Below are 16128 nucleotides of genomic sequence, written 5' to 3'. Positions count from 1 at the left end.
ACAACTAAAGCATGTACCATATTAAAACCGATCATTAACAAAAACACATTCATTTATATATTTAAACGAATTTGCTTGACCGTTATTTTAAATGTACTTATTACGACCAAAGCAAAATATCTAAGGAAAACTGAACTGACTTGTGTAAAGCTTCTGTGACACCACTGGTAATGGTGTCTTACAATGAAAGAAGCTGGAGCAGTTAATATAGTTTATCAAACTATTTACTAATAATTCTATACACAGTATTAATTCTATACACAGTTACAGGATAGGAGAAATACAGTATATCTCTATTGTCTTTCAGTAACTACCGTGGCAACTCTGCCCCTTGAAAAAGAAATGTATCCAATATAGCGTCCTCTTTAACTACTCTACTCAGGCACATTGGTTCTGGATACAATAATGCTGTGCCTATCATCACAACTGGGACAACAATTTTATGCATATTGTATAAAAACTATTTTAACAACAGTAAATTGTAATCAAGTGCAATGTCAGGGCAATGCTATTGTCAGAGAAATACATGTAATTTGAAGAGGAAATCCACAGTACAAAATAAAAAGGCCAGAAAATAACATTTTCTTTTCAAATGTATTCAGCAATAAATGTAGAGATGCTGATAAGAAACTTACATTGTGAAGGACTGTTTTTTTTTTAGTTTTTTTTTTTTTTATGAGGAAGCAGCTTGGAAAGTCTCTGCAGTTAATAACTGACTAGCCTCTTCCCTGAGTCCCAGTGCGGTGCAAGTGGCAGAATGTTGCCATGGGTGAGCCTGTGGCTCCTTCTGCCCCACTTTTCTAGTCTGCAAAAGACTACAGGGACAAATCACAAATACTTGCAGTTGCACACAGAGAATATGCTCAGAACTACAGCAGTGACATGTTGAAAATGTTCACTTCAACAGCCGTTCATGGTTATTATTTGTATAGGAAGATTTAAAAGGAAGATTGTTGTTAAACCCACAACTTACATTTCATCTAAAGACCAACAATAATGAATGTTTTTATTAGTGCCAGCAATGTGTCTCTTATTACATCAAACCAGGGCAGCGCTGATGGGACTCTTGTGCTAATGAAAGGTTTCCTTGCCAATCACAGACAATACATGACATTGATCTGTTTGTAATTTGCAAATATCTAGGTACAATACTGTTGGTGTATTATTTAAACTTGGTGCAAATTGGTTTCTGCAATTCAAAACTTTCTTGTGTTGTTTACGATTCAGTACCAGACAAGGCAGCCTGCTAGGGAACTGGGAAAATGTTAATTTTAATATTATATTGTTAATAAAAATAAAAGACTTCCAGTTCCTTGCCTAACAAAACTAATGCTGACATACAAAATCACAACGCTTCACACGTGCTTCCTTTTTCGCTTGATGAAACAGCTGCACAATTCTCCAGTTCCAAAGCACAACAGGAGGGTAGTCCAGCACAGAGCCTGGGTCCATAGCTCTCAGGGGTAATCTGTGTATCACCTTACACTTAAAGAGGTATATCTTATTGATCATTTCTTTTCAGATGAATGGCTTCCCGCTGTGTTGTAAGGGAGTCATGTTCTGCCATCATGATGTTCTCCATTTAATTGTAATTTACATACTGTTTTTTGGAGGTTGACAGTTGTGGTATTATTTTTGCCAAGATATTCGGAACACTGCATGTATATTGTCTAAACCCTTAAATCCCACATTGAATCTACTTCTTCTTTGTTAAAATGAAATGCAGGCCATTCACCAGCTCTTTGGTGGGTGGAGTGTAGCCTGTAATGCATAGATCAGCTGCTACAGTGGCACATGGAGTTGTGCTGCAGGCTGAGCAAGGATGCAGATATCTAGATTATGATGCATAGTAAACCCTGTATTTGGAATTGTATGGTGTATTTTGCATAGGGCTACATATATTAAGGGCTTTCCCATAATGTTAAGAATATGTATAAAACATTTTCAGCTATCAGATGTATAGTAAATCACCCTGCTGTATGCAATATACATGATATAATTAAAACATGTATAGCAATTTGAACCATTAAAGCTTTTAGTGAAGGAATAATATGAAAATAGACACAGACCAGAATTAGACATTGCATTCCTATTGTGTACAGGCTCCTTACAATTAAAGCGCACAAGAAAATCTGGAATGGCTCAAATGCAACTGCATAATTTATTATGTTTAGATCATGCAGAAAGGATGTTACTGCCCTAATTGTTGGTCCTCCTACCATGTCTCAACATGCTAATCAAGGACTCTGGTCTTAATAAATATGGGACAGATATCCAAATAGACACATGATTTTAACAGCAGATTAAAGAACAGCCAGTAAACTTACTTGTTATCAAAGAACATTGAGTTACTTTTACTATAAGCCAATAACCATGTATATGATGTCTGAAGTAATTGGAATTACTGTAATGAATAAATCGTTTTTTAGAAGCATATACTCAATTTCACGTTTTCCATAATGCTGCTTCCTGCCAGCAGAATTTAAGGCATGTGCCCTTTTCATTATTATCAGTCAGTCTCTTTTGTTTAGTATCCCAGCTATTGTTCCCTGACAATGTGAAAGAGTCCTTCAAATGTTGTATTGTTTTGAATAAATAAATAGGATGACCATGCAATGAAAAAGGTTGCACTGCGACCACCAGCGTTTTTTTTTTATTTTTTTTTTTTTATTTTTTAATAATGTTTGTAAGTGTAATAATCTCGGTTCCTGCAGGCAGGCGCATCACACAGGGCGAGGCAATCCACGCACCGGTGGAGGGCGGGCACGAACCCTGGATCTCTCGCACTAAAGCATAGAGCCGATACCGCTGTGCAAAAGAGCAAGGAGCGTATATCGGGCTTATGTCATTGTATGTGATTAAGTCACCTAACAGCCCTGCTGCTGCCTTTGCCTGTGCATGCCACGGAAGCCCTGTCTACAAATCCTTATAGTGTCCAGTGTTTCTATGAACTTTGGGTTGCCTTGACAACCTATTCATCATGTGGGTGGAAGGTTTGAACACTGATTGATTTTGGGTGGGGTGAGGTGGGGGAAGCATAGCCCCAGGGAAAGTCCAGAGCCAGTTGTGCAGTTCTGCAATTCATTATCAATATTATGGATACAGTGGCCCACAATGGGATACACAAGGTGCCACATACTCAAGACAGGGATTGCTGTGACACGGAAACAGGAACAAACATTTTCTATTTTTCATTTTCTATGTTACATACATATAAATACTATGTACATTTACATTTCAGTCAAAGCTATTTTAGTATAGTGGTTTTTATTTTATTTTTATTTTTAAGAACAATTATTAAGTAAAAAAAAAAAAAGAAAAAGAAAAGCATAGTACTATGTTGATATTACTGTGCCATTAGGATTCATAGCAGTATTTCTATCAGTAACTCAAATAAAGGATGGTACAGCTTTCAGATATTGGAAGATTTTTCATTTTTTTCAAAAACCCAGTTCAATAGACATAAGCGGCACATTTAAGCAGCTCAATTTCCATGATGATTAATTCATACTGTCAAATAATTAAATGACTTTTCCCAGAGAGCTTTCATGACGTCAGTGTGCTACTAAATAAACCCTTTCTCTTCCAAATAACTATTTTTTCTTAAACGGTCACATCTATTAAGCAGGTCTAAAATAATGAATCCCTTCACCTTCAGATATGTTATGACTAGAATTACGCACCCAAAGAGCATTCTTAAATGTGTCAGTAAAAATTGGCTCAGAGTTTGTTTTAAATAGTTTTACTGTGTTATTGTAGCTGCATTGAAGATATAGAGGAAACATATAAGTTATTGAACATAACGTGTAAAGAAACCTGACATTAAAGCCCCTACAGGTTTATTTATTTTTTCAGGTTAATCTAACATACACACACCTCCTTGGCAGTTAAACAGCAAGGAAATATTGTATAATCACAAGGCATGTGACCTCATAGTAACCCATAATGCATGATTAATTATAGCACAATATTCAATATTAGAGTCAATATTAGTAATACATTTGGTCAAGCTTTATATTGACTGGGCAATAGTAACCAATAATTACAGACTAATTAACAAGGTAATTATCCTATTATTATTACACAGTTAATAATGATTGAACAGATTACAGTTAGGACTGGAGCTTGGGTAGTGTTTTTTCAGTGGCTCTGAATATATATGGGTTCCACCAAAAGCTGCTTTCAGCAGAATATGTAAAAAAAAAAAAAAAAAAAAAAGCCTCTTACATAATGAAGCAGAACGCCATTATATACAATTGTAAATTGCACTTGATATCAAGAAAGACTTCAAGTCAAAATGTTTGTGAAAGAATTTGTATTTTTTTTTTTTTTAGTACTACATGTTCTTGTGACTGACAGTCTCACTTCAAAAAGCTGCTGTGCATTTAATTATCCACAGTCATTTCCAATATACAGTAGCACAAAAAATAATAATGCAGCCAAGCATTCAGATCTCTTTTTCTCTGATCCTTTACATTTTCTAATTCATGATCAAAGCTGCAACCATTTTTAACGTTTCTGGGAAGGTTGTAAAGTATGAATATTCAAATCAAAGACATCAGTGTTAATGGTTAGTGTTAGAATAAAATGTCAGGCCTTTAAGCTTAGGTGGCACTGACTTGCCAAGAATAATTTTGAAGTGTTGTGTTATAAAGACAATTATTATGGATTTGGTCAGTCTTCTAAAAGAGTGGCTTAACAGTAACGTAGATTTTTCTGTCCTGAAGGGCTAATGCAGTAATACTGTTTATAATGTCAGTAAAGGTCATGCAATTACATTCTGCACCTTTACGAACTGTGCATGTGGATGGCTTCCTTTACATTTTAGATTTACCGGTTCTATTAAATATAGAATTTTGAGATAAAAGCAGATGTGCTGTACATGCAGCTATTTATAAAATATATTTATATCAGATATTATTTGCATAACACACACAGGGAAATGCCCACAAAATGTGCTATTGTTTTTATAAGCAAGATCCCAAACAAATCTGTTGTGTGGTAGCTACCCTTATAAAGGTTTACCATAGTAAAAGCATAGAAAAGCGTAATAAAAGCATATTGAAAGTATGGCAAAGCATAGGAAAGCAATGTACAGTACAGCATATTAATAAACATGGTAAACCAGGGTTAATTTGTCAATTATGAAAAACATTGTCAATTATGAAAAAAATAATTGAAACATTGTCAATTATCAAAAAACCTAGTTTCCAGCAAGTGTACTCAAACTTTTGACTGGTACTGTATATATATATATATATATATATATATATATATATATATATATATATATATATATATATATATATATATATATACATTCTGATGATTCTTGGGACTAGCTGATTGCAACGTGCTTTGGAATCATTAAAATGTATAGTTGCTGTGTTTTATTTATTATTTTTCATATACACCAATAAAGACAGATAATCTAATTTAAAGGTCGTCATAGTGAACTAAATCTGTTCAGCAATTGGAAGCGTATGTGTCTCCCTTCAGTTCCATTCAAGAGAATACATAGGGGGCACGGAGGACCACACAGGAGCAGATTCAACCCCAGTGCAGTGAGATGTGTTTAGTGAGTGATGGAAGAACCACAGGTCTCACTCCTGCTACTTCCATTATGTCATTTTGTTAGCATTTTATATGTTCTCCAATTCATCCAGCTTAGACTGTCCTTTGTGTTGTTTTAAAGGATTAAGTGATAGAGTACATGGCTATTTTGTGAGTGATGTTAAACAGTATCCCTAATGGGATAGATAATCCCTTCTTTCCAGAAACCTTTGCTAGAAGTGCATACAAGCTCCAGCCTACTTTAAATATAAAAATGCCTACAATCTCAGGTGGTAGACCTACATACAATTTTAGTAAGCACTTCTGAAATCTACATGTTTCTACTTTGTTTGGCATTTAATTTAAAAAAAAATGTAGGCAATGATTTACGTATTAAAAATAAACAAACAAAAAGAAGAAGTTTTATTTCTCTACTATGGATGGCCAGTAACAGTATCATTACTTTGATTTATACAGTTGTATAGAGTGCTGTTAATCCACACAGAACTGCTGATTTGTATTAAAATGAAAGAGAAACAAGTGCTAAGTTGCTCACACTAATACGAAGTATGCTATTGTCGATAACCATTACTGTCTAATAAAACCACAGTTGAATTTATGTTATTGTATAACAAGCTTTCAATATTACTGAAATGGAGGCAGCCACCTTCCTATCTTAGTCTTTGTTTCTCTTTGGCTTTTCATTTCCTATTTTGGCAGCCTCTGAAATGTGTCTGTTGAGGAATGTATAGAGCTGCCCGATGTTGGAGGCTCGTCTTGCAGGAGGAATTTCCTATTTTTCATCAAAATTTAAAAATATGTTTCCGATATTGGAAACATAGATTTTGTTTCTATAGTACAAGCACTGCAGGAAATTCAGGGCTCAGTAATAATATAAAATGACTTAGTGACTGCAGTTGGAGGGGAGTTCAAGACTGGGACAGAAACATGGACTGCAGCCACATGCATTCCACTTGGTGATAGGAATGGACAAGAAAACATTAGCAGACCGGAAGAACCTGGCTGAAAAAAATCAAAATACTTTACATGGAAAATACTTTGTAGTGTTGTAGATAAAACTAAATTGCTCATGAGCTAAGAGGATAAAAGTATTACACATTCTTGGCAATATGTTACTGTAATTAAACATGGAACAGTTTCATGCTGTTAATTTCTAAAGCAATGTCTTGCACTGTGGAATTTATCAGCACCCATGAGAGGGATTTGATCTGTATATATTTAGGTTGTTTTGTCTTTGCCTTTATAAGAATGTGGGCTTTGACCTACTATGTTAATTATGGTACACTACCTAAAACTGTTATAATGGGAACAAAGAATGAGACATGCCAAAATGTTCAGAGTTTTTTTTTTTTTTTTGTGAGTCTTATAGGACAGGGGGCACTAGTTCATAATACAGTAATGGTGTTTATGATTTATAATTAAAAAACCCTCATTTGAAGTAAAAATGCTACTGTATCAGTACTGAGCCACCACATTCCCTGCCAAGGTCTTGCTTCTATTAATACTATAGAGGCAAGCAGTGAGTCAGAGGCTAAGTTGAGATTTGATACCAGTATCTGCAGGATTTCAGTCTTTTGCTTAAACCACAAAACCACTCTATTGGAATGAGCTAACTAAAAAATCATTGGTGTTTGCTCAGTTCCGTTACCATGTAGTAGACACCCCAGTTTAGGGGTGGTTTAGAGTACTCTAGTACTTGACTATTTGTAATTATAATTACTTGAGCACTAATTTATTACTTGAGTACTCTAAAAATATTTAAATAATATCTCTTCATAAGAATGTAAGTTCAACATATTGCAGTGACCCGGTTAGTTCAGGTTGGCAGACTTTTGTTTCATCCCCCCAGAGAGTAGTGGTCTGCTCTCTTCTCCATGTGTGAGGGGACATATAGAGCCGAAGCCTGTGTGTGTGTGTATGTAGAGCGAGCGAGAGAGAAAGTGAGAGAATTTTTAAGATGGAGACATGAGGAAGGATTTATTGTTTTTGTGGTGTGGTCCTGACCCAAACACGGACCATGTTTAATTAATAAAGTAGTTTTGTTAGCGCCTAAATCCCATCTCTGTCTCCTGCTTTGATCCTCAAGACCAAGGGAAGTCATGAAGTCATTTTGATGGGTTGAGGGTTTCAAATTTAAATGACTCTGTGTGTCTGAAAGTTATGTGGTTGTCCGTTTATGACTTTTCCTAAATAAATACCCCGACGGCATTTGAAAGGCAGGTTCACAAAAAAAAGAAAGTTATAAGCCCACCCATCTATCAATAAAGCTGTAATTTTGACTGACTTTAATACATGTTTTTATTTTGAATATAACCTACAATATTCTTTATCTATCTATCTATCTATCTATCTATCTATCTATCTATCTATCTATCTATCTATCTATCTATCTATCTATCTATCTATCTATCTATCTATCCAATCCTGTTATTTCTACTGGACCTGGCAGCCATCAATTCCATTGTTTTGTACAAGGAATGCACCAGGGAAAATATCAGTAGGAGAGATTTCATCTTGAAGCTAGCAACAGCGCTTCAGCAGAAACATTTCGATCAGAAAACGTCAAAGCTGCAGGCAGCAGCAGCTCACTGGATTCAGTGCTGCACCGAATGACACAAGCAAGAGCTACTTTCGTTTTAAATTAAAAACTACTTTCGTTTTTACAGTTTTGTATGTACATATACCTGTTTATACACTAGTTTCCTTTAAAATGTTTATTTTATTATTTTTTAAATCATTTTTTGAAGTACGGTAGTGCTTTATATGTTGTAAGTTAGAAAATAAACCTTTTTATGTTTAATTGTTCATTTAAATATGGCGTTTCGGCAGTGCAGATTTTTGATATGATGTGCTTGAATAAAACTTTTGAGTTGTATGGGATAGTTGTCTTTCATTTTAATATTGATGTTGTTTAAAATATACCGTCATAATGACAACAGGTGTTCTGAAAACCTGTGCCTTCCCTACAAATGAGCTACCTTCACAAACTGCATAAGCCTACTCATGCTTAAATCAAATTTTTGACATCATATAACACACAGTTTACATGACAAAGTACAATCATTTGCAATCGTTGTTGTGCATGTTATATTACTCCGCTTAGGATAATACTGAAAAAAATCACTTTTTTTTGTTAACAGACTCCTTTTCAAACCTGTTAATAATCATGGACCCCCAACTGAGAAACTCATTGACGAAAGTAGCTATATAATGTAGGCCTGCGTGGGGGTTCTGATTTTCAGGTAATTTTATTTTATTTTTGAAATCTTTTTTTAATTTTTAATTTTTTTTTAATCAAGAAGAATTATTTAATGAAAAAAAAAAAAAAAGTGAAAATTTCTAACTATAGCTTTAGTGGATTAAAACCTGTACATTCTATCACAACACAGGAAGTCATTCCTGCTTCTCCAAAACAGCTTCCTCGTACTGTTCTATTAGGGAGCTCATTTGGAGGGGAGGTGCTATATACCATACTAGTCTGAAAACCTGTGCTACGGGAGGTGCATTTGGAAGGGGAGGCTCAGATTGTAATAACACCGGCATGCGTTTTAGGTATGAGTATAACCGTGGCAGCTCTAGTGTTAACGTGGTAATTTTTGTGGCGCATATGTAGAATAATATTAGCTGGCATTAGGTTTGAGTACTCAAGCACTAAATTACTCGAAATTCCCACCCACCCCCCCCCCCCCCCCAAACCACCCCACCCCAGTTTAGAATAATAGTGTATACAATATAGACATCCACTGCAGCAAACACAGTGAGAGCCCTAACATTTTTAAAAAAAGTTAGCTCTTCCCATATCTCTTTCAGGTTTTCAGTGACGAGAAGTGAGACTTCTTGGGAAGGATAAATATTGGTCTTGAAACTCAATCACTTTTTTTGACATGTGCTTAGCACTTTTAGAGTTCATTTCACAAACATTAAGACCTTTAGCGGGACCATAGGACAGTCTGCTCAGACATTGTCTTAAGACAATAAATAAACAAATCCTGGTTGAATGATATTTGTGGGTATGGGTACTTTGGTTGCATACTATAGTTAAATATTAATAATGTCTCTATTTTAAATCAATTAAATCAAGGGTAATTCCTGCCTGCAGTTAAAAAAAAAAAAAGTCTATAAAAGTGTGCATAAGGCTCTGCGTTTCTGTCTGTAAAAGTATATATAACTGCAGGATTTATGATTTATATTTGCCAACTATGTCTGAATCAAGTAGAGGAGATTATTTTCCACTTGGACATTTATAATGGATATTGCAGTAGTTTATGAAAAGCTCTAGCAAAAGCTCTTCTTGGAATATGATTATCAACTTAATGAGTTGTGAATGAAGAGCTTTGAGTAAGCATAAAATAAGACCAGAAACACCACTACAATCTGTTATTTTTTTGTTACTTTACGCTTTAACTCTAGTCTAGGCAACCACTGAGAAAGATAAAGGGATATACGCATTAATGTTGGTGAACATTGTTAAATTTTCCCTATAAATGTGATTGATGAAAAGAAATGCAATCTGATACTACATTATAGGATTATCCAGACCTAGGCAATGTTTAATGCCACCAGAAATCTATCAGCAGGGAGTATTAAATCTATGAACCGGATAGGTGTGAAAAGCTGATGAATTTTATTTATTTTGATGGGTTTTGTGATTTTCTTGTTCACCAGGCAGCTGATTCTGATATGACTGCTCCAGAGTGGAGGAATAAACACTTGTAGATCTGACCCCTGTGGGAGCCATTACAGAGACGACAAATTCATACCAGATTAATCAGTGGGAGGTTATCCCGTGTCTTATCTCTCAAATCTCACTGACAGCCTTGACACCGAGGTGAACTAAAAAAGTTAACGCGCCATTAACCTCACTTGATCAACAGGCATGTCCCTGATTTACAGGCAGGTACTGTATGTAACATGTACCAAAAAAAAAAAAAAATCTATTTTGCAACATCTGTGTGGAATGACTGTTAAGTGCTGTTCATATTCTTTCTCCAATGTTATTATATTTCTAGTGGCAGTATTTGAGGACATTTTTTTTTTTTTTAAAAAACAGCATGAGAATGAGATGTTTCCCAGCAAACCATTTTACCATTGTGTGTGTGATTTTTTTTAAATAAAGCTAGACAGATTGTGGGGGCATGAGGCAAAGACATGAACCAGGTGGAAGCCATTGTGGTAGTTTATTATGATTGCAAACCCCAGACAGTAGGAACATAGGAATTGAAAACATAAGGATCCTGACACCCAAGCAGCGCACAAGTGCATATTTTGCAGGTTTCTGATTTATGACTTCCTTACTTCGAAGCTGTAAATGATGCCCTTTCAGTTAACATTCAAAACTTGTATTATTATGCCACCTGGGAGGGAAAACACAATTTCTGTACCTAATAAGAACATAACGAAACAATCCCCAGTTCATTGAATGATAATATATTATTACTGAAAACATTATACGTTTTGTAATGTGATTTACAATATCTGCTTTTCTACTGATGGATTTTTTATAACTGTCACATAGTTCAAACACAAGAACTGTTTTTAGTATCCCGACTTTAGAATGTGCCTTTATTAGATGAGGTGAGAGGAATGGACTACATCTGTCATGACATTAGGAGCTCCTTTGGCTCTAAACAGATGATTACTACAGTACTATTCAAATCGACATACCAAACAGAAACAACTTCAACATAATGGGGGACCTGCAACTAATATAAAACATGGCTGAAAAATGATATTAAAGTTGGCCAAAGTGTTTAACTGAATGCACAACTGTAGTTAACATTTTTAATCATTTTAATAAAGGAGTAATTTAATTTCAATTATCAATTTTATATTTGAACATTTAATAGAGTGCTTTTGTTGCACTGTGATGTCAAGTTAAATGCTGTTTTAAAATCAACTTAGCAGTTATAACCATTTCTTGCAAGTAAAACTCCAGTTTCCTGTGTGTGGTTTACCACAGTCTTAATTTTTCTTAAATTCTGGCATTCTGTGCTAAAGCAGTAACATTTTAAACATGGACCAGAATTGGGGTAACTGTTAACCAACATTTAAAAACAAAAAAGCACAGACTTGGTTAGAGATAATTATTAAATATCGTCCCGACAAACAATTCTTCATTTAAAACATTTACTGACTAAATAAATGACTAAAATTCAACTTGTAATGTGATCCTCTTTTGTATTAATATGGCTGCATACTTTTGCAATTTGTTTTGTTTATGTGTGTGGAAGCGAAGTCAGATTGGATTACAGTCAATGAAATGTGCTGAGAACCGACCGAGCCACCTGACTGTCAAGAGATGTAATGCGTTAATGGGCGATCTCATTTATATTCACAGATTCGAATATCTGGTCCTGATGAGAGCCATCCGTTTCAGAAGAGAGTATCAGAGTACCACTTATAGAATAGCAGGGGGTTCTCTGCTGAGAATGATATCGATGTCCATTGTTTAACATGGAGCCATTTTGTTGTGTCTATAGACCCATAACTTCAAACACCTAATTATATTATACCAATCTATTGTACTGTATATCTCACTCGTTCTTATGTGACTAGGCCTTCAAATAACAGTACCTTAAAGCTAAGTGGTGGCTTCTAAAAGAAAAACTTTGGAAATATGTACAAAGAATCAATCTAAAGTAATTTCATAGTGATAATCAATGTCAAACAAGGAAAAAAGGGCAACTTTTTTGTGACCACAAAAACATCTGCTAATAATTGTCTCAAGTTTGAGAAATGAATCAGTAGAGGGCCTGGCTCAATCTCCCAGTTCTTCAGATGAAATGCAGTTGGTAGTACAGAATGTGTAGCCACAACGTTCAGTAAATCTTTAATTAAATTATATTATAATGTCAATGAAAGAATGCTGATTGGATGCAGTACAGATGGGTTTTATCTTTCTTTTCTGTTCCTAGTAAACAGCTTTGTTTAGGAAAATGAAAACTGTTGAAGCTGATTATATGTTTGAGTTATAATTGTTTTGTTGACAAGGCCAACATTCATTTATTTTGTGGAGCCCAGTCATTATTGAAGATATATTCAACTATATTTTTAGCTCTTTGAGATTATGTTTAATCAGGCGCGTATATATGGCATGTACCAAATAGTTCTGAAAGTGATTTACAAGTTATGTGTATTAAAATGGCATTTGCGTAGAACATATAATCCCTGGTAAGAAATGTAAAGCCTGGGAAAGGGGTAGCAAAAGAGGCTGAAGACTCAGGTAGCGAGGGCTTTTGGACTGCCTTACTACCCTGATCTTCCAATGAAATGTTGGGAGCTTACAGGAGTCAAGTAAAGAATAAGTTTTTAATCACCAAAAGAGGTGTATACACATCCTGGGCCAGAAAATCTCATCAAAATATCTGCTCTGTGCCAATAGTTTCTGTCTTTTCAGGTTAGACCATTGCAGTCCCATCTGGCCTGCTCTTCAGTGGGGAATGGATGGACTGTATATCCCACAAAACACGTACATTTTTCTTTAGTCCAAGGCCAGTGAACATGAAAAACAATTGAGCTTATCTTAGTCAATTTGCAAACTGAGCTCAAACAGAGTGTTGAATTTAACATTCCCTGGAGACTTTCTGAAGGTCTAGTTAGTTATTCTTGGAGCAAACTACCTAATCTGTCAGGATTTTGAGTTATAATTAAAAAAGAAAAAAAAAAGTAATACACTGCATACAAGGCATTGTGTAACAAATACTGTATACCAAGGACATCAGGTAGAATAGCGTGCTTGTGGCTGAGAAGATTTTGGCAGGGCTACAAGGTGTTTATTTGATATACTAATGCTAAATGTGCTTTTTGTAAGTGAAACTAAAAAAAAAAACTGAAGATGTTTCAGAATTTGACTTAAACAACCCAGATTGTTAATATAGTGGCCTCTACACATCTGCTGTAAGTTGATATTGTCAATTACATTTTTTTTTTCCCACTATGTAAAAGTGGAGCAAGCTTTTCATTGGACTAAAAGCAGTAGTAAATTTGGCCCAACATTCTTCTTTATATCGCTCACATCTTTTTTAGTGAAAAACAGGCAGCATACATACAGTATACTCAACATTAGGTATCATCTTAAATTTTCCAGTAGGGACTATCGTTCGGTTTTTTAAGCCAATGTTCGCCTGTTTTTTTTTTACTATTGTTAGATTTGTGGCTAAAACTCTTAAAGGTTCCAAGTAGATATCATACATTAATATACACACACTAGGTTTCCATAAAAAAAGTAAAATATTCTGAAACTCACCCTGTTCAATGCAGATAACAAAAACCACAGAAAAAGAGTGACACAGGGCCAGGTCATCGGTGGGATAGTTAGCATTGGGAGGACCCTATAGAGTTAAACAATACAAATGTAATATATACCCTTGGAGAATTGGTTGAGTACAAGTAATCGGAACATTTTTCTTTAAAAATCAAATAACGGTTTTAAAACAATGTCTTTCATATAGGAAAAGGAAATTAAAGGTTGAAGTAATGGACTATTTAATTAACAATATAGCTTTATATTTTTGTATGTATACCTCACATTTTATTGGATTACTGTTGCACAAAATGCATCTTAATGTGAGAGGTTAAATGTGCGTAGAATTATGATGGAACACGAGGAACTACTTTGAACAGGCTGCATAACATGATGATGGTTTTTCATAATGACTGACTTCTTTCCCCGTAGATCTAGCTGTAAAGTGTAATAAAATTACTGTGGTTGGAATAAGTTTACCTAATGCCCTAGGAACAGAACATTAGAAATAGTTTTCAGTTCGTTTAGAAACATTTGTCACTGACATTAGGCTACGCTATTAACAGTGTTTAAATAATCGGCATGTGTTTTTTTTTTTTTTTTCCCCCTGGTTCTTTTTAATTCAATGCAACACTTCTAGCAGGCTGTGCTATTCATATTGTTTTCCTTTTAAATCTTTTGAAGCAGTCTTAACAGTAAACACTGCAAGGTTGATGTAATTAGATCACTCTGTCAGAGTGGTTGCTTTGGTTAAAAGACTGTTTGCCATTTTACTTTTGCCATCATACTATTCGTACTCAGTTTAATTGAGGTGTGTTGTGTGGGTGCCTTGAGATGAAACTGTTGTCTGTGTATGCCAATCAATGGGAAATGTGCTCCAGCATGTCAAAACACATTTGCACCTTTAATCATTTTATCTCACTTTATTATACTCATTGCTTGAACAGATTGGCTTCCTGAGTAGGAAGACATATTGGACTGTTTTACGCTACCTTTATAAACTGGCAGCAAAGCTTAACAGATGGTTGGAAGTTTATCCTAATAGGAAGGGGTTTGCCTGACAAATCTTTTCTTCCTCAGAATATTATACTACTGCTTTGTACTGCATGTGGTAGGGATCCCACTTTCTTTTACAGAATATTTCTCCTGCTTCAGTTTCATATATGTACCAGTATCCTAAAACACATGCGACGTTAGTGCTTGACACAGTTTAAATGGCAAACAAGTTTTAACAGAGCAGTTTTTCACTTTAACCCTGTACCTTTTTGAAAATGAATCAACAGAAATTGCTGCCCCATTGGAAATAATTTTGTCAGAATTAACTTCTATGGGGTTGTCAGAAATCGTCGTTATGTTTCTGTGTGATCTAAAGCTTTAAAAACTGAATTGTAAAACAAAATAAATAAATATTTGAACACCATGAAAATAAGTTTGACAAATTGTTTAATTAATGTTTAGGAGGAAATATTGAAAAAATAGTTCTATAGAGGATAATATCACCAGCTGGTGAAATGCGATCACTGGTGATGTGAAACCTTGGATCGGGTCGAAACATGTCTTATTTTAAAAAGGTTTCATGATGAAAGCAAGTACATTACATTAGTAGTTGGTGAGTGAGACGTGCTAGCTGTTTTTTTTTTTTTTTTTTTTTTTGCCACTTACAGCTAGCAACAGTATAATCTGCAGTATACTGTAGTGCAATAAAATGGCTTTGGTGTAATGGAGGGCCACCTACTTCTGAGAAACATTTTAATTCCCTGTTTTTGTGATGTGCAGAAAGGCTAACCCAGTTGCTATAGAAACAATTTGAATAAGCAGAGTGAGAAAGATTGGCATACCAGCATGGTTGAATGGATCTAGGCTGGATCAAGGCAGAGGCTGATAGATAGTAGAGGTGATACAGGAATATGGTGCTGAAGGAAATTGATTTTGAAATTTCACTGGGTGACATTTCAAGCATTTCTTAATTTTTTACCTCCTTAATAAGCAGGTTGCTGCATGCATGATGCTGTAGAGAATACTGTAGCAATCAAAGCATCAGATCTAAACCAAAATGATGCATTTCTTGTAGCAGCTTTAACCATGGCTGAACCAAACTAAGATATAGAAACACCTGCTATATGTAGCACAGGCCTGCTTAATCTTGTATGCATTTAATTGCTTTCAGGTGTGATGACTCTATGGGCAATTATTGAAGCTTTGCTGCAGAGTTCCACCCCAACATTATTAGAAGGTTATAATTTGTAGCAAACAAATTGATCATATATTGACCAGAGAATATTCATAGTCCTTGACCAAATTGAACCTACACA

At 35.0% G+C, this 16128-nt stretch overlaps 1 protein-coding gene across 1 annotated transcript in view; it reads left to right on the top strand.

The window, feature by feature from the left end:
* LOC121323019 (kalirin-like) overlaps positions 1 to 16128 on the top strand; it is a 159909-nt gene that overhangs the window by 22493 nt on the left and 121288 nt on the right. The gene's annotated exons all lie outside the window — the stretch shown is intronic.

The sequence above is a fragment of the Polyodon spathula genome, chromosome 11 (assembly GCF_017654505.1).
Source record: "Polyodon spathula isolate WHYD16114869_AA chromosome 11, ASM1765450v1, whole genome shotgun sequence".
Taxonomy (NCBI): domain Eukaryota; kingdom Metazoa; phylum Chordata; class Actinopteri; order Acipenseriformes; family Polyodontidae; genus Polyodon; species Polyodon spathula.
This window is presented reverse-complemented; position numbering and strand designations above follow the sequence as displayed.